We start from the raw sequence: 22,061 nt of genomic DNA, 5'->3' as shown, positions 1-22,061 counted from the left end.
AAACGCTCTCCTGTATGAGCCTGTGTAGGTGGTGTAGCAGTGAGTGACGTGACAACCGGATATTCAGGTTTTCCTAGGTTACCGGAGACTGCATGTTTAATTTCCAGTGAGCAGTGAATCCTAGCAACACCATCCCTACTCCAATTCAACCACCACAGTCACATCTCTTCACTCCCAGTTCCTTCAAAGTACATAGTTTACTTATATCGTCTGTCTTATTCCACCTATTTAGTTTCGTTAGTCCCCCCTAGTCGCTGTTCGGGACCCCCCTTTTTGGTGACGCCTTGTGTCCTGTGCCTGCCAGGATGTTTGGGTAAGCAGCTTCGCTCATTCTTCATATATTATATATACCGTATATATATTTTAATTGACTTTTTTTTTTAAATGTTGTTACTATATATTTCTTTGATCAATTATATTGTCATTGATCATTTGTTAATCAAATTACAGAGATTCTCCTGATGAAGCGGCATTAGCCCACAAAACGAATTGAGATGTTATCCGTGATCAACCATCCCACTGTGATCTTCCCCGCTTGGGGATCATTATCTTGGTGATACACATGGATTGTTACTACGCTCTTAACCTGTAACTGATTATTTTTTATGTGTTATCAATTATTAATAAACTTTTATATTATCTTTTATATATTTGTTTACATATTTGAAGTTACTTCTGCTTAACTATTCACCCCCCTAAAGTCAATACTTTGTAGAGCCACCTTTTGCAGCTATCACAGCTCCAAGTCACTTTGGATAAGTCTCTGAGTCTTGCCACATCTCACCACTGAGATTTTTGCCCATTTCTCCTTGCAAAACTGCTCCAGCTCCTTCAAGTTGGATGGTTTGCGCTTGTGAACAGCAATCTTTAAGTCTGACCACAGATTTTCTATTGAATTGAGATCTGGGCTTTGACTAGGCCATTCCAACACATTTACATGTTTCCCCTTAAACCACTCAAGTGTTGCTTTAGCAGTGTGTTTTGGGTCATTGTCCTGCTGGAAGGTGAACCTCCATCCTAGCCTCAAATCATACATAGAGTGGCACAGGTTTTGCTCAAGAATATCCCTGTATTTAGCACCATCCAACTTCCCCTCAACTCTGACCAGTTTCCCAGTCCCGACTGCTGAAAAACATCCCCACAGCATGATGCTGCCACCACCATGTTTCACAGTGGGGATGGTGTTCTTTGGGTGATGTGACATGTTGGGTTTGCACCAAACATAGCGTTTTCTGTGATGGCCAAAAAGTTCAATCTTAGTCTCATCAGACCAGAGCACCTTCATCCATACATTTTGGGAGTCTCCCACATGCCTTTTCGCAAGCTCAAAACGCGCCATTTTGTTTTTTGCTGAAAGTAATGGCTTTCTTCTATCCATTCTGCCATAAAGCCCAACTCTATGGAGTGTAAGGCTTGTCATCCTATGTACAGATACTCCAGTCTCTGCTGTAGAATTCTGCAGCTCCTCCAGGGTTACCTTGTTAGGTCTCTGTGCTGCCTCTCTGATTAATGCCCTCCTTGCACGGTCCATGTGTTTTGGTGTGCAGCCGTCTCTTGGTAGGTTTGCTCTTGTGCCATGTTCTTTTGATTTGGTTATGATAGATTTGATCATCAAAGATTTGGATATTTTTTTAGAACCTAACCCTGACTTGTACTTCTCAACAACATTGTCCCTTACTTGTTTGGAGAGTTCCTTGGTCTTCATGGCAGTGTTTGGTTAGTGGTGCCTCTTGCTTAGGTGTTGCAGCCTCTGGGGCATTTAAAAAGGTGTGTATATGTAATGACAGATCACGTGACACTTAGATTGCACACAGGTGGACATCATTTCACTAATTATGTGACTTCTGAAGGTAATTGGTTGCACCAGAGCTTTTTATGGGCTTCATAACAAAGGGGGTGACTGCCCATTCCAATTATCAGTTTTTAATTTCTGAAAAATAGTTTTATGTATATATTTTTCTAATTTTACCTCACCAACTTAGACTATTGCGTTCTGATCCATCACAAAACATTGAACTAAAGGCTGTAATGTAACAAAATAGGTAAAAAGCCAAGGGGGGTGAATACTTTTGCAAGGCACTGTAGAATGTTGGGAGTTCTCATCCATTCAAGAAGTACAGGAAGCCACAGTCTGGTGGAGAGGGGGGACCACAGCCCAGCATGTATCCATGGCCCAGCGATTGACAACTACTGTGTAAGGAACATCATGCCAGCCATCAGGAAGTTTGTACCAGCCGTAGGGCTCATGCGTATAAACACCCATGGAAGCCGCCTAACTAAATCTGCAATATTGCACACACCTGGAATGCATGCATCACCACGTGTGCATGAACAAATGGACACATCCACCACAGATACTGTCTCCTAGTAGGCTATTTAAACCTGAGTTCTGCTCAGTAGGATCATTGCTGAATGGTCTTTCAATCAGTTTTTGCAATTCTTGCTCTGGTACCCTATGCTTGACCCTGTTATTGAGCTGGCTTGTGTTTGACCTGCTTTTGGATTATCCTTGCCTGCCTATATTTTCTGGCCATCTCCGTTACTGTCCTCAACCTGGACTTTTAACTAAGATTTTGCCTATCGATTCAGCTGCCTACACGTTGCTGAGCCCTGCTTTTTCCTGGATTCTGCCTACGACTTGGTGCCTTCCTACTTGGCTGTTACTGAACCTGGCTTGTGATGCCTATAAATTAACTTGTTGTGTCCTGGGTGTCCTACACGTTGTGCTTCTGCATGTCTGATAGCAGCACCACCAACTTCCAGTCTTAAGTTCCAGCTGCCTGGCACTTGTGACCTTCCATCGCCCTTGCAAACCCGGTCTAAACTTGCAGGGGTGCACAGGAATTGGGCAAGAGACCACCCTCATCAGCTTGGTCTCCTCCCACATGTGCATAAACCACTGCTTCAAAGTATATCTAAAGCCACATTTTTTTTTTTTTTTAGATTTGAGTGAACAGGGATTAAAACACGTCTGGTTCTTATTGCTTAGAACAGTGGTCTCCAAAATGTGGCCAGGGGGCCGGATGTGCCCTTTGCGTGCCTTCATCAGGCCCTTGGGACACTATTCCTCCCACTGTTACAAGGCACTATTCCTTCTACACCAACAATAGGGCATTATTCCTGTCACTGATACTAATAATAGGGCACTATTCTTACCACTGACCCCAACAAGAGGTCACTATTCCTACCACTGACCCCAACAATAGGCCACTATTCCTACCACTGACCCCAACATTAGGGCACTATTCCTACCACTGACCCCAACATTAGGGCACTATTCCTACTACTGGCACCAACAATGGGGCACTATTCCTACCACTTACCCCAAAAATGGGTCACTATTCCTACCACTGACCTCATCAATGGGGCACTATTCTTCCAACTGACACCAACTGCAGGGTTCTATCCCTTCCAATGATACCAATGATTAGGCACCATTTCTCCCCCTAATACCTATAATGGGGCAATATTCCTGATGCTAATACCAATAAAGGGGCATTATTTACTCTCATTGACACTAGGGGATTTTCCACTCAGTCTGACCCCCTCAAAGTCTGATGGGCAGTAAACTGGCCCTTTGTTCAGAAAGTATGGGAAACCCTAGCTTAGAACATAACAGAAAGGAGCGCCAAACCACAATGGTGAAAAAGTCCAAGTTGCTTTTATTATTTGTAATATGATCATAGATCATCCAGCACATTTCGAGAAGGTAGATACACTCCCCCTTTATCAGGGCTAAAAAAAAAAAAAAACAAGCTTAAAAAAGGAATGACCTGTAGCCAAACAGGTTTGCTTGCTAACTGCCACTGATAAAAGATGGTAGATTTAGATTCCCCAAGGAGCGCAAAGTAGTTTTAACTCAGATATGGTTGGCTACATGTGTGTTTGCATCCATTCAAGGAGGAGAGCACTGGCCGAAAATGTGTTGGGCGTCTCTCTGTGATTGTATTACAAATAATACCCACTTGACCTCCGGAAGGTTTTACTCCCTTCATGACCAGGGCATTATTTTACTACTTAGCACTGCGCTACTTTACTGGCAACTGCTCAGTCATGCAATGCTGTACCCAAATTAAATTTATTTCTTTTGGTGGTATTTAATCACCACTGAATTAATTTTTTGCTAAATAAATGAGAAAAGCTCCAGCATCCCTTGGATGTGTGTTCCCTCCCTCGATTTATCCAAGTGACCATTATCACTGACAGCGAAGGTGAGACATTATCCCAGGAAACAGAACAAAACCTTCCAATGGTGACAACTGTCTTAGCCTTTGTACACACGGTCGGAGAATCCGTCGGGATGTGTCCTATCGGACCGTGTTGTCGGATAATCTGACTATGTGTGGTATGCATCAGACTGTTTCCGTCAGAATATCCTTTGGACCAAATTTTCCAACTTGCTGGAAATATTTTCCGACAAACTGGTCCGATAGGACATACTCCGATCATGTGTAGAGAATTCCGATCGGACAAAGTGCCACGCATGCTCAGATCAAATTCCTACATCAAAGCTATTGGCTACTAGTCTGAACGTAGTCCCATCGTAACGATCCCACGTTCTGAAAGATCGGATTTTTCTACAAATTTGTCCGACTGTGTGTATGCAACAGTTTCAGACAAGATCCGTCGGACAAAATCCAACGGACAAAATCCGACGGACAAAATCCGACGGATTTGGTTGTCGGAATCTCCGACCGTGTGTACAAGGGCTTAGAAGGGGTTTTCTTTGCTTTGTTGAGATTTCCTCTCTCACTTCCTTTTGCTTCCCTGGAAGAGGAAGTGAAGGAAAATCTGCCCCAATGAGACACAAACATTAAAAAAAATAAACTGAAAGGTGTTTCCTACTCATTCCAAAACAATATTTTTAATTTAAAAGGTAATCTGTACTGAGGAAGTGTGGAACTTCCCATTGCTGACCCCCCTTTTTGCTGTCATATACTAGTTCCCTGGTTGTCATGCTAATTCCGTGGCTAGTAATTGGACCCAGAACAAGTATGCAAATTTGGAGCCCTGATGTCACCTTGACTTTCCTGATCGGCATGCTTCTTCCTGGTCAGCGGCCCGGAAGAAATTGAAGCCGGGGACAGCCAACTAGCATTTTTGGAAGAAGGTCAGCAACAGTAGGCGATGGATTGCGCTCAGTAAAATGTTCCATGACATGTGTAGATGGATTATAACTAAAATAATTTTAGGGAAATCAGATTAAATACAATGGTTTTCTTTAACAGCTTCAGACATGCCGATCTGGGATGTATGTGTATATACACGGTTTTATCACGGTATGTGATAAAAAGGAATCTTCATGTCTGTTTTTCATGTTTTCCATCTATAGATAACATTTTGTTAAACACAAACTATCAGTCTTATTTTTATCTCTCTGTTTTGTTTCTGATTGTGGAATTTCTCTTGTAAATCCTGCAAGAAGTTATGTGTTTTGCCCACCACAACTGCTCAAGAGAGTCCAAGAATTATTTTTAACCGCTTCAATACAGGATATTTAGGCTGGATTCACACCTATGCATTTTTTGTGCTTTTTGCATTTTGCAGATTTGCACTGCAGTCCATTTAACATTGTTTCCTATGGAACACGTTCTATAATGCAAATCTGCAAAATGCAAAAAGCACTAAAAATGCATAGGTGTGAATCCAGCCTTATACACCCTTCCTGCCCAGACCAATTTTTAGCTTTCAGCGCTCGCACATTTTGAATGCCAATTACTCAGTCATGCAACACTATACCCAAACAAAATTGTTATCATTTTTTTCATAGAAATAGAGCTTTCTTTTGGTGGTATCTAATCACCACTGCGTTTATTTTTTGTGACATAAGTGAAAAAAGAACCAAAATTTGGAAGAAAATAACGCTTTTTTTTAGTTTCTATGATAGTATTTTGCAAATAAGTAATTTTTTTTCATAATTTTGGACCACATTTTTTACTGCTACATCTCTTTGGTAAAGTTAGAGTCTACAAGCTATGGTGCAAATCATTGAAAATTGATCACATCTGATCACAACCGCTGCATTTATTGAGGCCCTGAAATGTCAGGAAAGTACAAATATCCCCCAAATGACCCCTTTTTGAAAAGTAGACAGTCAAAGGTATTTAGTAAGAGGCATGGTGAGTTTTTTGAAGTTGTAATTTTTTCCCCACAATTCTTGGGAAAATTAAGAATTTTTATTTTTTTTCACAAAATTGTCATAATAACAAGTTATTTCTTACGCACAGCATATGCATACTTCCAATTACACCTCAAAATGCATTCTGCTACTCCTCCTGATTATGGCGATACACCATGTGTGTGAATTTTACACAGCCTGTCCACACAGAGAGGTCCAACATGCAGGGAGCGCCATCAGGGGTTCTAGGAGCATAAATTACACCTCTAATTTCCTAACGCCCTATTACATTTGTGAAGGCCCTGGAGCACCAGGACAGTGGAATTACCCACAAAATGACCCCATTTTGGAAAGCAAACACCCCAATGTCTATTCTATGAGGCATAATGAGTTTTTTGAAAAGTAATTTTTTTCCACAAGTCTTCCACAAGTCTTCGGAAAACGTAGAAAGAAAATTAAAACTTTTTTTTTTTTATTTTTTTTTTTTTTTTACACAAAGTGGTCGGTTTATAAGATATTTCTAGCTCAAAGCATGTATACAGAAAATATAGCACCCCAAAACACATTCTGCTACTCCTCCCGAGTATGGCGATACCACATGTGTGAGACTTTTACACAGTCTGGCCACATACAGAGGCCCAACATGCAGGGAGCACCGTCAGGCGTTCTTGGAGCATAAATTACACCTCTAATTTCCTCTAATGACCTATTAGAATTTTGAAGGCTCTGGATCACCAGGACAATGGAATTGCCCACAAAATGACCCCATTTTGGAAAACAAATACCCCAACATATATTCTATGAGGCATTATGAGTCTTTTAAATGGCTATTTTTTTTATTTTATTTACGTAAGTCTTCAGAAGACGTGGAAAGAAAATAAAAAATTTTTATTTTTTATTTTTTTACACAAAGTTGTCAATTTATAAGATATTTCTAACACATAGCATGTATATAGCAAAAATGAAACTCCAAAACACATTCTGCTACTCCTCCTGAGTATGGCGATACCACGTGTGAGACTTTTACACAGCCAGTCCACATACAAAGGCCCAAAATTGAAGTAGTACCTTCAGGCGTTCTAGGAGCATAAATTACACATCTCATTTCATTCCTACCTATCACACTTTTGAAGGTCCTTGAGCACCAGGACAGTGGAATTACCCACAAACTTACCCCATTTTGGAAAGCAAACACCCCAACGTATATTCTATGAGGCATGGGCTGCAGACAGGTACTCTGATGGCTTGGTGACAGGTACTCGGTCCTCTGATGGCCTGGTAACAGGTACTCTGATGGGCTACAGATAGGTGCTCGATTACTCTGATGGGTGGTGACCAGTACTTGGATGGGCAGCAACAGGTGCTCAGGTACTCAGATGAACTGTGACAAGTACTCGAGTATCAGATGGACTGTGATAAGTACTCGGGTACTCAGATGGACTGCGACAGGTACACAGATGAACTGTGAGAGGTACTTAGGTACTTGGGTACTCAGAAGGGCTGTGACAGGTACTTTGATGGGTGGTGACAGGTATTGCATGTGGGCAGTACATTTGACTGGCTGTGATTTGACACAACCGGTCACATGGTAAAAGGCTCTTTACTGCGATCGGGGTTGGGCTGTGTCAGGGTGACAAGCCTCGTCCCCAATCGCTGCTCTGTGCGTGCCCTAGGGGCATGCACGAGCACCATGCACGTGGGTAGTACATGTGACCAGCTGTGATTGGACACAGCCAGTCACGTGGTAAAGAGCCATTTTTTATTGGCTCTTTACACGGATCAAGGCCGGGCTGTGTCCAAGGGACACTCCTCAGCCCCAATCGCAGAGGACTTCATATGATGCCCACCCCTCTATTGATACAAGTTATTTAATTTGATATTATCCCCTACTTTCAGATAAATCACATGCTTCCTCCTGATGAGCAGCACCAAGCCACGAAATGCGTTGAGATACCAGATGTCATGTATTCCAGCATTTCAGTCTCAATACTATATGCCATACACCTACACCACTATACCTTGTGACAGGGTCAGGAAGGTCATATAGGCCATGCATTCGTTATCTTGTATTATATATGTACCCCATTAGGACCATTGGTGCACTCTGTCATTTTATTATGGTATTCATTTATATATTTTTTTTATTTTTATAATTCAGTCTTTAGTAAACATTTTTTCTATTATTACAATTTCCATTTACATGACATATTCACATTAAAAAGAGGAACAAGAGAGAAAAATATCCATTCTCCTCTTTCCCTTATATCAGTTCTAGGGGGTGGCTCCTTCAATGCTCTCTATCCCTGCCCTCCCCTAGAAATATCATGGAGGGTAGGCGGGAAGAAAAATAATAAAAAAAGAAGGGGGGGGGGTCCTCTCTCCCTTTCCTTTGTGTGTGTTCTCTTTTATTTGTGCCTTCCTTTTGTGATCTTACAAATAAATGCACCTTTAAAATATATATATATATATTTTAATTCTCTTTTATTTGTGTCTTCTGTGTTCGTGTCTTTCTTTTGTGTTCTTATAATTGAATATTCGTTCAAAAAAAGAAAAAGAAAAAACAATGTTTGTGCTCATTATATTATTTCCTCTGGCCTCCCTTCAAAGAAAAAAAAAATCATTACAATAATAATATTAATAATAATAATAATAATTCCTTCTTTCCCCTCCTCAAAACCAATAGGAGACATGTTACTTCATACAGTAGTCGCCGGTGGAGCCATCCCCTGTCACCATCCCACATCATGTAGTACCACTTTAACATAAACGATTTTTAAGAAACTACAATTTAAAAATATGAGAAACATGTTGTGGTTCTTCCCTCATTTCTTTCCTTTATCAACTTTCTCCTTAAACTCTGTTCCTGTTTTTTTCAATGATTTCTATCTCTTGAGCATACCTTCCCCAATCTTCCCATATTTTCTCAAATTTATCCTGTCTATTTCTAATTTTATAAATCCATCTTTCCGCCTCCCTGATTCCATCCACTTCCTTTTTCCATTCTCCTAATGTTGGACTTGTAACCTGTTTCCAGTTTCTAGGTATTATCTTCTTCGCTGCATTTAGTAAATGTGGGGTTATGCTATTTTTATATGCTTTTATGGTGTCCATAGCCCCATGGAGCAAAAAATGCCCTGGTTCTACTTATATTTGCTCCTTTGACATTCTCTTGATCCATGGGGCTATTTCCTCCCAAACTGCCTTGATCCTGGGACATGTCCACCAGATATGAAGAAACATTCCCTTTCTTTACGTCCTCTCCTATTCAGCGCCTATTATCTGCCGTTGGATATATTTGAGCTAACCGTGCCAGGGTTCTGTACCATCTGGTTAGGAACTTACATGACATTACCTGGATGATGAGCTTATTGATAATAAATTTGTTGCTTCCATTAATTTTTTTACCTGTGATGATGTAAATGTACAATTTAGTTCCTTTTCCCATTCCTTAAGAAAGTAAGGTATTGTATATTTATCTTCATTAAGGATAAGTTTATACATTTGGGATAGTAGATGGTTTGGTCTGGATATTTTCCTTACACATCTTCTCAAATGTGGTTAATGTGTCCTGTGATCTTACTTGAGGTCCTATCTTTTGAAAAAAGGATTTCATCTGATTATATCTCCATCCTGCCATCTTCATATCCCCTTGTTGTAATTCCAACTCCTCTTGAGGAACAAGGATGCCCAGCGGGGCATGCCTTAACCACTTCCCGACCGGCGCACGCCGATGTACGTCGGCAGAATGGCACGGGCAGGCAAATTGGCATACAGGTACGTCCATTTGAAATTGCCGCCCTGCCGACGCGCGCCGGTCGGGACCCCCATGAGTCCGGGATACCCACGATCGTCTCACGGGGAGGCTGAACGGGGAGATGCAGCAGTAAACAGCATCTCCCCGTTCTGCCTAGCAACAAGGGACACTGATCTCTGCTCCCTGTGATTGGAGCAGAGATCAGTGTTCACTAACACACAGCCATGCCCCCCTCAGTTAGTAAGACGCCCCTAGGACACACTTAACCCCTACACTGCCACTCCCTGGTTAACCCTTTCACTGCCAGTGTCATTTACACAGGAACCAGTGCATTTGTATAGCATTGATTGCTGTATAAATGACAATGGTCCCAAAAATGTGTCAAAAATGTCCGATGTGTCCGCCATAATGTCGCCGTCACAATAAAAATCGCTGATCGCTGCCATTACTAGTAAAATAAAAATTATCAATAAAAATGCCATAAAACTTTCCCCTATTTTGTAAACGCTATAAATTTTGCGCAAACCAATCAATAAATGCTTATTGCGATTTTTTTTTACCAAAAATATGTAGAAGAATACGTATCAGCCTAAACTGAGGGAATTTTTTTATATATATATATATTTTTGGGGGGATATTTATTATAGCAAAAAGTAAAAAATAATGATTTTTTTTCAAAATTTACGCTCTTTTTTGTTTATAGCGCAAAAAATAAAAACCGCAGAGGTGATCAAATACCACCAAAAGAAAGCTCTATTGTGGGAAAAAAATTACGTCAATTTTGTTTGGGAGCCACGTCGCATGACCTTGCAATTGTCAGTTAAATCGACGCAGTGCCGAATCGCAAAAAGTGGCCTTGTCTTAAACCAGCAAAATGGTCCGGTCTGAAAGTGGTTAAAGAATAGTGTTAATGAATATCTAATGTAAACCCAAAAACAAAATGTAATATATATCAGCTTAGCATTGTCAGATGTGAAAGCTGCAGTAGTTTTTTTTTTTTTCAGGCTTTTTCCCACTGTACTGTGTCTATGCAGGTGCGGCATTTGCAATTTAGGACAGGATTAGGGTGCCCACGTGCACCCTCATTTTGGGACAATACGGTGTCCCGGAATTGCGCCCTGGCCCTGGACCGATCTGATGTCCTCACATCGCTGCTGTCACTCACTGACAACCTGTGGTGGACCTCTGGATGGTGAGACCCCTTTTACATGAGCCGTTGGCTCAGTGCCCAAATGGTTGCTAGCTGCCGCTCTGCCTTTCATCTAGCAACCAGTGACATCAGGAAGAGGAGGGAGACAGAGCCCCAGCATTCACAGCGAGGGGAAGATTTAACTTCCTCCTCCGCCCCTACTGATTAGCTCCACCCACCTTCTCCCTGCATCTTCCAGCCAGCAGCATGCAGAAGTGCACAAAGGAGAGATGAGTTTTGTAGAAAGGCAAGTGGATCCAAAGCACTCACCATGGACAGATTGGGGTTAAAATCCTCAGTGGGCTCCCCCCCAGCAGCCAACATTCTGTGCTGAACTGTCAGCACTTCACAGGAGCTCAGAGTGTATGTCAGCCTGGAGGGAGCCTGATAAGAGGACTGTAGGCAGATAAGGGGTGTGCAGGAGAGGACACTGACAGATGAGATTACATCCTCTGAGGGATGGAAGGAGGACACATCATCAAGGCAGGGTTGGTGCTGGGATGTGACCCCTCCAAAATTGAAGGACTACAGATCCCAGCATGAACCCCTCAGAACTGAAGATGTGATGCCCCCCCCCCTCCAATCAGTGAAGAACTACAGGTCCCAGCATTAGTATGTAAAATCTATGGGGTCACCCTTAATTCTCAGGGGTCCATGCTGGGACCTGTAGTCCTTCAATTGGGGGGGGGGCATCATATCCTTTGATATCAGGGGTTCATGCTGGGACTTGTAGTTCTTCACTTTTGGGGGATTTGGATATGATCCCCTCCCCAAAAGTGAAGGACTACAGGTCCCAGCACGAACCCCTCAGAGCTGAAGATGGACACCCCCCCACTCCATGGGAGGAGTCACATCAGTGGCAGGAGGAGCACCTTTCCCGGGGCTCCAGTGTGTTGGACTGGTGGCAGGCTACGGGTGAAAAGTGGCACACTGCATCTGGTGGCAGGCTACGGGTGGAAAGTTGCACACGGCATCTGGTGGCAGGCTACGGGTGGAAAGTGGCACACTGCATCTGGTGGCAGGCTACGGGTGGAAAGTGGCACACTGCATCTGGTGACAGGCTACGGGTGGAAAGTGGCACACTGCATCTGGTGGCGGGCTACGGGTGGAAAGTGGCACACTGCATCTGGTGACAGGCTACGGGTGGAAAGTGGCACACTGCATCTGGTGGCAGGCTATGGGTGGAAAGTAGCAGACTGCATCTGGTGGCAGGCTGTGGGTGGAAAGTAGCACACTGCATCTGGTGGGAAGTGACAGTGGCAAGTAACAAGCTGCATTTGGTGGCAGGCAAAGGTGGCAAGTGACACACTGCATCAGGTGGCAGGCAATGAGTGGCAAGTAACAAGCTGCATCTAGTGGGAGGCAAAGGTGGCAAGTGACACACTGCATCAGGTGGAAAGTGGCAGTGGCAAGCTGCATCTAGTGGCAGGCAAAGATGGCAAGTGGCACACCGCATCAGGTGGCAGGCAATGAGTGGCAAGTAACAAGCTGCATCTAGTGGCAGGCAAAAGGTGGCAAGTGGCACACTGCATCAGGTGGAAAATGACAGTGGCAAGTAGCAAGCTGCATTTGGTGGCAGGCAAAGGTGGCAAGTGGCACACTGCATCAGGTGGCAGGCAATGAGTGGCAAGTAACAAGCTGCATCTAGCGGCAGGCAAAGGTGGCAAGTGGCACACTGCATCAGGTGGAAACTGACAAGCCCAGGGTCCCCACTGATTCTGCATTATGGTGAGTTGAACAATTTCATTATATATTACAATGTAGTACAACGCCAGCCATTCACCTGACAAATCACCCCTGCTGCCGAATTCCCTGTCAAACTCGAGACTACTTCCCCCCAACCGCCCCCCCCCCCCCCCCCATCTTTTTTTTTTTGGGAAGGGGGGGTCCCTGAATGGAAGTTTGGAAATATGGTCACCCTAGGCAGGTTATGTGTTAGGACTACAGGACTTCTCCCTCTCTCCTTAGCATTTCAGGGAAGGGCATGTTCTGTAGTTCACAGAAAAAAAATGGCGGCTGATACCACTGCTTAAGAATTGAGTTCGGCATCAGCAGAGGGGACAGGAAGTGAGCAAGTCACTTGACTTCATGCAGGTTCACAAGGTCATTTTCTACACTTGCACTTCAAAGAGAATGATGCATTAGAGATGTATACACTCACCGACAACTTTATTAGGTACACTTGTTCAATTCCTTAGTAACCCAAATGGCTAATCAGGCAATCACATGGCAGCAACTCAATGCATTTAGGTATCTAGATGTGGTGAAGACAACTTGCTGAAGTTCAAACCGAGCATCAGAATGGGGAAGAAAGGGGATTTAAGTGACTTAGCATGGTCGTTGGTGGCATACGGGCTGGTCTGAGGATTTCTGGGATATGCACAAACATATCTCGGATTTACAGAGAATGGTCCGAAAAAGAGAAAATATCCAGTGAGCGGCAGTTGTGTGGAGGAAAATGCCTTGTTGATGTCAGAGGAGAATGGGCAGACTGGTTCCAGATGATAGAAAGGCAACAGTAACTCAAGTAACCACTCGTTACACCCAAGGTAAGCATCAACACATCGAAACTTGAAGCAGATGAGCTACAGCAGCAGCAGAAGACCACACCGGGTGCCACTCCTGTCAGTTAAGAACAGGAAACAGAGTCTACAATTCATACAGTATTATATATATATATATATATATATATATATATATATATATATAGCAACGTGTTGCACTGTCACGTATATGTGATATAATGTATTATGTGTGATTAGGCAAACAAAAGCCCATCTTTAGAATAAATGTGTAAACTTATATAAAATATAAAAATCCAAAATCAATTGTAGATCCAAGGTGAAAGTGAAAAGAGTGTCATTCCAATTTCAATCGGTGTAAACGCCCAGTGCTCCCCAAAAGATAGATAGAGCACATATCTCTGCTTTTCAGATATTAACACCTTCCAAGGTCTATATGCACATCAGTGAGCAATCAGCCCTCACTTTGGGTATATACTGCCTCAGCTGTTCAACCTACTTAACCAATTATACCCCGAGCCTCTTTTTGAGATTTTTTGTTTTTTCAAGTTAAAAACTGTTTTTTTTTTTTTGCTAGAAAATTAGAACCCCCAAACATTATACTTTTTTTTTTAAAACACCCTAGAGCAGTGATGGCGAACCTTGGCACCCCAGATGTTTTGGAACTACATTTCCCATGATGCTCCACTACACTGCAGAGTGCATGAGCATCATGGGAAATGTAGTTCCAAAACATCTGGAGTGCCAAGGTTCGCCATCACTGCCCTAGAGCATAAAATGGCGGTCATTGCAATGCGTTCTGTCATTCTGTATTTGACCAGTTTTTTTTTTAAAACACACTTTTTTAATTAAAAAATAAGACAACGGTTAAGTTAGCCCAATTTTTTTTATATTGTGAAACATAAGTTACACCGAGTAAATTGATACCCAACATGTCACACTTCAAAATTGCGCCCGCTTGTGGAATGGCAACAAACTTGTACCTTTAAAAATCTCCATAGGTGATGTTTAAAACATTCTAGAGGAGGTCTAGAGCTAGAATTATTGCTCTCGCTCTACTGATCGCGGCAATATCTCACATGTCTGCTTTGAACACCGCTTTCATATGCGGGCGCTACACACGTATGCGTTCGTTTCTGCACGCGAGCTCGGCGGAACGGGACGTTTTTAAAAAAAAAACGTTTTTTCTTATTTATTTTACCTTTTCTTTTTTCTTTTTACACTGTTCTTTAAAAAAAAAAAAAAGTGTCACTTTTATTATCATAATTTTTTTCTTTCTAGAAAATTACTCAGAACCCCCAAACATTATATACGTTTTTTTTTTTTAGCAGAGACCTTAGGGAATAAAATGGCGGTTGTTGCAACTTTTTAGGTCACACGATATTTGCGCAACGATTTTTCATACTTTTTTTAAATTGTGAATTAAAAAAAAACTGTAAAGTTAGCCAAATTTTTTTTTGTATAATGTGAAATGATGTTACACTGAGTAAATATAGATACCTAACACGTCACGCTTTAAAAATTGTGCACACTCGTGGAATGGCACGACACTTCAGTACTTAAAAATCTCCATAAGTGACGCTTTAAAAATGTTTACAGGTTACATGTTTAGAGTTACAGTGGACGTCTTGGGTTAGAATTGTTCCCTTTGCTCTAACACACGCAGCGAAATCTCATGTGTGATTTGACCGCCGTTTACATACGTGGGCGCAACTTACGTATGCGTTCGCTTATGTCTGCGAGCATGCAGGGACGGATCGCTTTAATTGTTTATTTATTTTTATTATTATTCTTTATTTTACTTTTTGTATTACTTATTTTACTTTTATTTTTACACTTTCTCTTTAAAAAAATTTTTTTTAGCACTTTTATTCCTATTACAAGGAATGTAAACATAGTGTGTGACAGGTCCTCCTTATAGACAGATGTGGGGTCAATAAGACCTCACATGTCTCCTCCAGGCTTGAAAGGCTGAGATTAAAAAATAATAAATAAAAACTTTTGGCCTTTCCAGCCGTGTCCTCGGCTTTGTTTACTTCCACCAGCCCGGAAATGACGTCATAATGTCGCGTCCAGGCCTCTGAGGTTCATAAAGATGACTGTGGACCATCTGGTCACCAGAAATCTCTATGGTAAACTTCCAGTGGCGACCGATTCGTTCTCTGGCTCACCGATCGCACTGGTGAACCGGGAGAAGCACCAGAGGGCTGCGGGATGGGGGGGGGGGGGCGGGGAGTGTGACCATGTCTATCCCTTTATGACTGCAGTGTCCCCATCTTCTGATGGCTCCTTCCAGCAGGATAATGCACCATGTCACAAAGCTCCAATCATCTCACCACTGGACAATGAGGTCACTGTCCTCCAATGGCCTCCACACTCATCACATCTCATCCAATAGAGATTTTCAGTGGAGGCTAGTTTAGATAGTGTCCACTTTTTGGATCTGACAATCAGTAAATCTGAAGGTAGTTTTAAGATGATTTCCTATTTTAAGAAAACTGATAGGAACTCTTTCATACCTATAGGAAGTTGTCACCACAATTCATGGTTAAAATCAATCCCTAAGAGTCAGTTTGTAAGAATGAGGAGGAACTGCTCTGACGTCAACGATTTTAGGCTGCAGGCAAACATCTTAAAGGGGAGATTGGAAGAAAAGGGGTATGACGTTGAGTCTATGGATTTAACCATAGAACAAATTGCTGACGTTGATAGAGCCTCTTAGTTGAGGGCTGGTTTAGGTAACAAGAGGCAGAAGCCCATCATCCCTTTCGTTACAACTTTTTCTACCCAACATTATTTAGTTAAAAAGATGTTGCGCAAACATTGGCACATATTATCTAATGATAGAATCATTCGTACCTTTCTCCCAGCTAACCCAGAGATTATTTTTAGGGGGGTCCCCTCTTTGAGGAATAGGATAGCTCCTAATGTAATAGATCCCACCGTTAAGAAGGTTTCCTTTTTTCAACAACTAACAGGGTACCATCAATGCCGACGGTGTCAGATTTGTACATTAAATAAGAGCAAACAGAAGAAAATGGAGTCGTTTGTTTCTACTAGCACTCGGAGAGAGCACGAAATTGAACCTTTCATAACATGTAGCTCTAAGGGTGTAGTATACCTTTTACAATGTCCATGCGGGCTTCAGTATACAGGGAGAACCAAACAAGCCATGCAGGTTCGCTTGGGAGAACACATCACGAACATTAAGAATGCATATAAATTTAATTCTGTATCCAAACATTATGATTTACATCATGGTCGTAATCCAGAAAACACCTTATTTTTAGGCATTGACAAGTTCAACGCACATTGGAGGGGCAGTTCCCTGGTGCGGGACTTGTCTAGACTAGAAATGATGTAGATACATAAAACACGGTGTTATACACCTTATGGTCTTAATGTGGATGTTGACGTGAACGCTTTTATAGATAACGGTTAGATCTTCACTTTGCGAACCATTTCTGAGTTCCTGGTTTGGATCCAACGATTTTGATCTGATTTCATATTTTTAACAACCCTTAGGTGTTGTTAATGTGAATAACCTAAATGTCCCCTGGTAATATATCTCTCTAACTTCATCTTTTTTGAATAGTGAGATGTGATGAGTATATTTTGCTAGACATAGGGAGTGTGTGCACTGAGTATGATTTATGTGTGAACATTCTTCTGGTTATGTAGGGGTAGATATTTATGTAGGGGTAGATATTTTATTAATAGATGCACAATGTGGAGTGTTTGCTCCAAATAACGAGATAACGGTATGCTGCCACTGGTTGGGCCTAGTCGATGGTTTGGTCATCTATGACACCATCTGAGGGTGCCCAATGAAGGTGCTTACCCTTTGGGTGGGGGATGTGGTGCGTCTGAATGCCCTTCTATTATGCAATATATATTGATTGGAATGGACCCCGAGGATGTTGTAAAAGTTCATTAGAAATTTTGGGTGTGTCCTGCGACTTTGATAGGTCCTTCTATATTGCAATAGCATTTTGATAGGAATGGACCCTGAGGGTGTTGTAAGAGCTAGTTATAATTTTTGGGTATGTCTTGCGACGTTGGTATGAGGGGCTAACCCACATTTTTAATTAATCTTTTAATTTAATTCAATTTAGTTTGTCGGTGGCCCGTGGTTTTTTATGGAATATAAAATCTTTTTTGTGATTGGGGATAATAAATTTCCCTTTGAGATTTTGGATTTCTGCATTATGTGGATTTATTTAACATGCATCCCATGATACAAGAATATATTTTTACGATAATCTTTTACTTACAAGGTAAGTTAGAATAATGTTCTGAGAATAAGAAAGTTTTTTATATACTTTTAATAAGTTTTCAGATTTCCATAAAACGTTCTGAGCACCATTCTAGGCATGTATCCCTTATTTTTGAAGGAGAGCATGAATGGTGGAGCGCTTATGGGTCCCTTTATGATTTATTGCATATATTTATATTGTGCGATCGAACATGGAGGTACGCCTCGACCCGAGGTATATGCTCCTGATGGAGCTATTAAGGTTTATAGCGGGGTTTGTAAAGGTGAACCTATTATTACTAATTTAAGAAATGGTTCCCTCTCCTTTTAAAACTGGTTTATTACTTATGAGTAATGGTAAGGGCGAGTGATCAATATTGCCCTGTTTTAAAATGGTGGATTAGGAGCTGTAACCAGGAGCTCGGAAGTGGGCGGTTACAATTTTTGCCAGCGAATACTTATGGCGGTGGATCAGCGCGTACCCCAGGAAGAAGTCAGCTTTGAAGAAACGACGTAGGATTGAGCGGCGTGCTGACGTCACCACCATTCCCCGTTGGTCTAGGAAGGACGGGCAGTGTAAGCAAGAGAGAGCCAGCCGGCTCGTTACTATATACACGCTTGTATACAGCTGGAAATTTGTGAGTTTGCAATCTTTATTTTATTGTGTTCAAATTAAAGTTTTATATGGAGTTACGCTATGGGAGCCTTTCTGTTTTATCTTATTAAAGCGGAGGTCCACCCTAAAATGGACCTCCGCTCATCGGAATCCCCCCCCCCCCTCCGGCGCCACAATTGCCACCTTTCAGGGGGGAGGGGGGTGCAGTTACCTGGATAATCCAGGTAACTGCACCCACTTCCGGGATAGCTGTCTGCAGAAAGGGGCGTAGATTACGCCCCTTTCCGCAACTGCCCGCCCCTTTGCGCAAGTGCCCCGCTGCCTGCTGGGAAACACACAGTTCCCAGAGGCAGCGGGGACCGTCCGGATTGCGCCGCGCGGCTCGCGCATGCGCAGTAGGGAACCGGGAAATGAAGCCGAAATCTGATTCCCATACCCAAGATGGCGGCGGCAGGACCCGACAGACGACCTACAGATCGGCTTCGGGTGCCGACATGGCGGGCGCGCTGGACAGGTAAGTGTCACTATTTTAAAAGTCAGCAGCTGCAGTATTTGTAGCTGCTGGCTTTTAAAAAAAAAAAAACGCGGAGTCCCGGTGGACTCCCGCTTTAAATGATTATGGTGAAACGGGAGACGCTCTGAGAAGGGGATACATGAGTTGGAGATACCAGCAGTGCCTTTTAAAGGGACCAGGAGTGATAGTCTTGTTTGCGAGCTCGTATGATCTCCCTAAAAAGAGATCTTGTCAGCTGGTAAGCCTCACTGAATCTGGTGGTGGATGAACCTCTTTCTCTGGGTGCACCTGCTATATACCTGAAGGGTGTTTTACGGAGTCACTTAAATGGACTGAAACCTCATCTCCTTGTCTCTCTCCCTTTCTTTGGACTGTTCACGTTTTTTTAATTAGTTTTATCTGTACCATTTGTGGTTATATCAACTTCTTTTTTGTACACAGGATATATTATGTTATATTATTATTCTGGCACTATATAAGTTCTAGCGCAGCTTTTCTTTTGAATCATCCAATAGAGCACCTTTGGGATGTGGTGGATCGGGAGATTCCCATCATGGATGTGCAGCCAAGAAATCTGCAGCAACTGCGTGATGCCGTCACGTTACTATGGAGCAAAATCTCAGAGGAACGTTTCCAAAACCTTGTTGAATCTATGCCACAAAGAATGAAGGCAAAAGGGGGGGGGGGGGGGGGGGGTCCAACCCGGTACTAGCAAGGTGGACCTAATAAAGTGGCCGATGAGTGTATATTATATACCTACAGTATGATCAGTACAGCAGAGCTCAGAGAGGGGAATGAAAAGCAGCACAAGGAGCCAATCAGGTATATGCCAGGAGCACATTGATAGAAGGAGAGATTATCTTTTCAGCATGTGACTTCTGTTTTCGGGGTAAGGGAAGGGACCTGTAAGTGAAAGTGCAACTGCAGCAGAGAAAGTCCTTTTCCCTGCTAGACAGAGCTGTGTAAATGATTGGACTGAAAGCCACACAAATCATTTGGCAGCTAAAGCAGCTCTCCTATATATTTAATCCATGTGTTTAGCTGTTTACCTATAGAAATAGGCAGCACACTGACATTAACAAAGGCCATGAAGTCAGAACTCTTTAGACAGTCAAAGATATGACTGACAGGCGAGGAAACAACCTGACCTCCAAGGTCACGACCTGTCTATGAGCCCCGCCCACCAAGTACACAGGGGTCAAAGGTGTGCTTATTTATCTACTGCATTCCTCGGATCCTATCCAACCTCCAACCCATCATCCCCACCATTCCACCTTCCCTTTGAGAGGTTCAACGATGCCAATTTAAAGTAAAAATCCTAAATTTTGCTGCACTCAGGCTCATTTTACATAATGGCATATCATTTACTGTATATATCCCAAAGGCAGGGGGAATAATGGGGGAATAATGGGGGAATAATGGGATTTTGATGGGGGAGAGAGAAATGTTAGTATTTACCCAAAAGGTATGTACATACAGGATCTTCCAATTCTACGTGTGATTAGAGATGAATCACATGAATATTAGTATTCTGAAAATTTTAATTAAACAGATGATTCTCCCCATGGCTGCCGTAGTGCAAATATTGACTTCCAAAGCAAAAAGTACATTGCATTTGCAGTTAGTACATTCATCTGTTATACTTATTCTTATTTTGTGTTGCTGGGGAAAAAAAAAATGGCAACTATGCAATCCAAAAAAAAAAGAAATTTATATATATATATATATATATATATATATATATATATATATATATATATATATATATATATATATATATATATATATATATATATGTATGTATGTATGTATTTTTTTATATATATTTTTATTTTATATACACACACATATATTTTATACACACAAATAAATATACATACATTTGTGTAAATATTTTATTCTATCTTTTCATGTGACAACACTGAAGAAACAACACTTTGCTACAATGTAAAGTAGTGAGTGTACAGCTTGTATAACAGTGGAAATTTGCTGTCCCCTCAAAAATAACTCAACACACAGTCATTAAAGTGGTTGTAAACCCTTACAAACCACTTTGACCTACAGGTAAGCCTAGATTAAGGCTTACCTGTAGGTCCAAGAAATATCTCCTAAACCTATATGGTTTTGGAGATATTTGCCCTAAAACAGGCACCGCTGTCTACGGCGCATGCGCCGTAGACAACGGCGCGCAGGCGCACTGAGCGCGGCATTCTCAACGACGGAGCTGCCGCGCGTGTCGGCTCCCGTGCGCATGCGCGGGAGTGACGTTATCATGGCTTCGCCGAATGACAGCGGCGGAGCTGCGAGACCCCACCAAGAAGATGGATGCGGCGGACTACAGGGGACAGCGGCGACTTCGCTGGCTCCTGTGTCAGGTAAGTGACACATAATGGACTACTATGCGATGCATAGTAGTCCATTATGCTTTGCCTTTGCAGGGAATAAAAGAGGAAGTAAACTCATCAGGGTTTACTTCCTCTTTAATGTCTAAACCTCTGGCAATAAAAGTGAGTACACCCCTAAGTGAGAGTGAACATATAATATGATATGCATGTAATATGATGCAGACACACATAGCGTGCAGCCAGCAGCTCAATAGAAAGGTGTGTTCTTGTGGTGTACAATTAAAGAGAAAGTCCTCCTGCAATACAGATTCAAGTATATAAAAAGGCAGCCCCCCATCCCCCCTGATTTAAGCCCAGCTCTACTTACCGTTGATCCAGAAGTTGTTGGATTTCAGTAGACGGAAGGCGTTTTGCTTCGAATCTCAGAGCTTTTCACCTGGTAGGTAGAGAATCGTCCAGCTTGTCATCTGGGAGGCACAAGGGCAATGCACGGTACTCAGGTCTCTTCCTAACTGCATAGCTTACCTTCGCTTTCTGTTTTGGCGAAGTGTCGTGTTACACTAGTCCGGGAAACAATTCGCCTTTAATCATTAACTGCATTTTATTGGCTGGAGAACAAGGTAAAAGGGGATTTTCTAGTACACAAACAGAAAAGCCCCGGCTGGATCCGAGTCGGTGCGGACAGGGGTTGTTTTCCTTGCTGTAGTTCATCTGTAATAGTCCATCTGTCCATCCTGCTGTTGTGTAC

At 42.3% G+C, this 22,061-nt stretch overlaps 1 protein-coding gene and 1 long non-coding RNA gene across 2 annotated transcripts in view; one reads left to right on the top strand and one right to left on the bottom strand.

Moving 5' to 3' along the window:
• Window positions 1-21,854, bottom strand: part of EXOC3L4 (exocyst complex component 3 like 4) — a 172,473-nt gene extending 150,619 nt beyond the window's left edge. The window contains exon 1 of the mRNA XM_077463717.1: window positions 21,681-21,854. The gene's annotated coding sequence lies outside the window, so the exon portion shown is untranslated. The remainder of the gene's footprint in view (window positions 1-21,680) is intronic.
• Window positions 147-646, top strand: LOC143942023 (uncharacterized). The gene is made up of 2 exons (XR_013264638.1): window positions 147-313; window positions 451-646. It is a non-coding gene; the product is annotated as an uncharacterized LOC143942023 (long non-coding RNA).
• Window positions 21,855-22,061: the final 207 nt, after the last annotated feature.

Source organism: Lithobates pipiens, unplaced genomic scaffold (assembly GCF_037356315.1).
Source record: "Lithobates pipiens isolate NorthernLeopardFrog02 unplaced genomic scaffold, aLitPip1_a1.2 Scaffold_30, whole genome shotgun sequence".
In the NCBI taxonomy this organism is placed as follows: Eukaryota; Metazoa; Chordata; class Amphibia; order Anura; family Ranidae; genus Lithobates; species Lithobates pipiens.
Note: the sequence above shows the minus strand (reverse complement) of the source record. Positions and strands in the feature narration are given on the sequence as shown.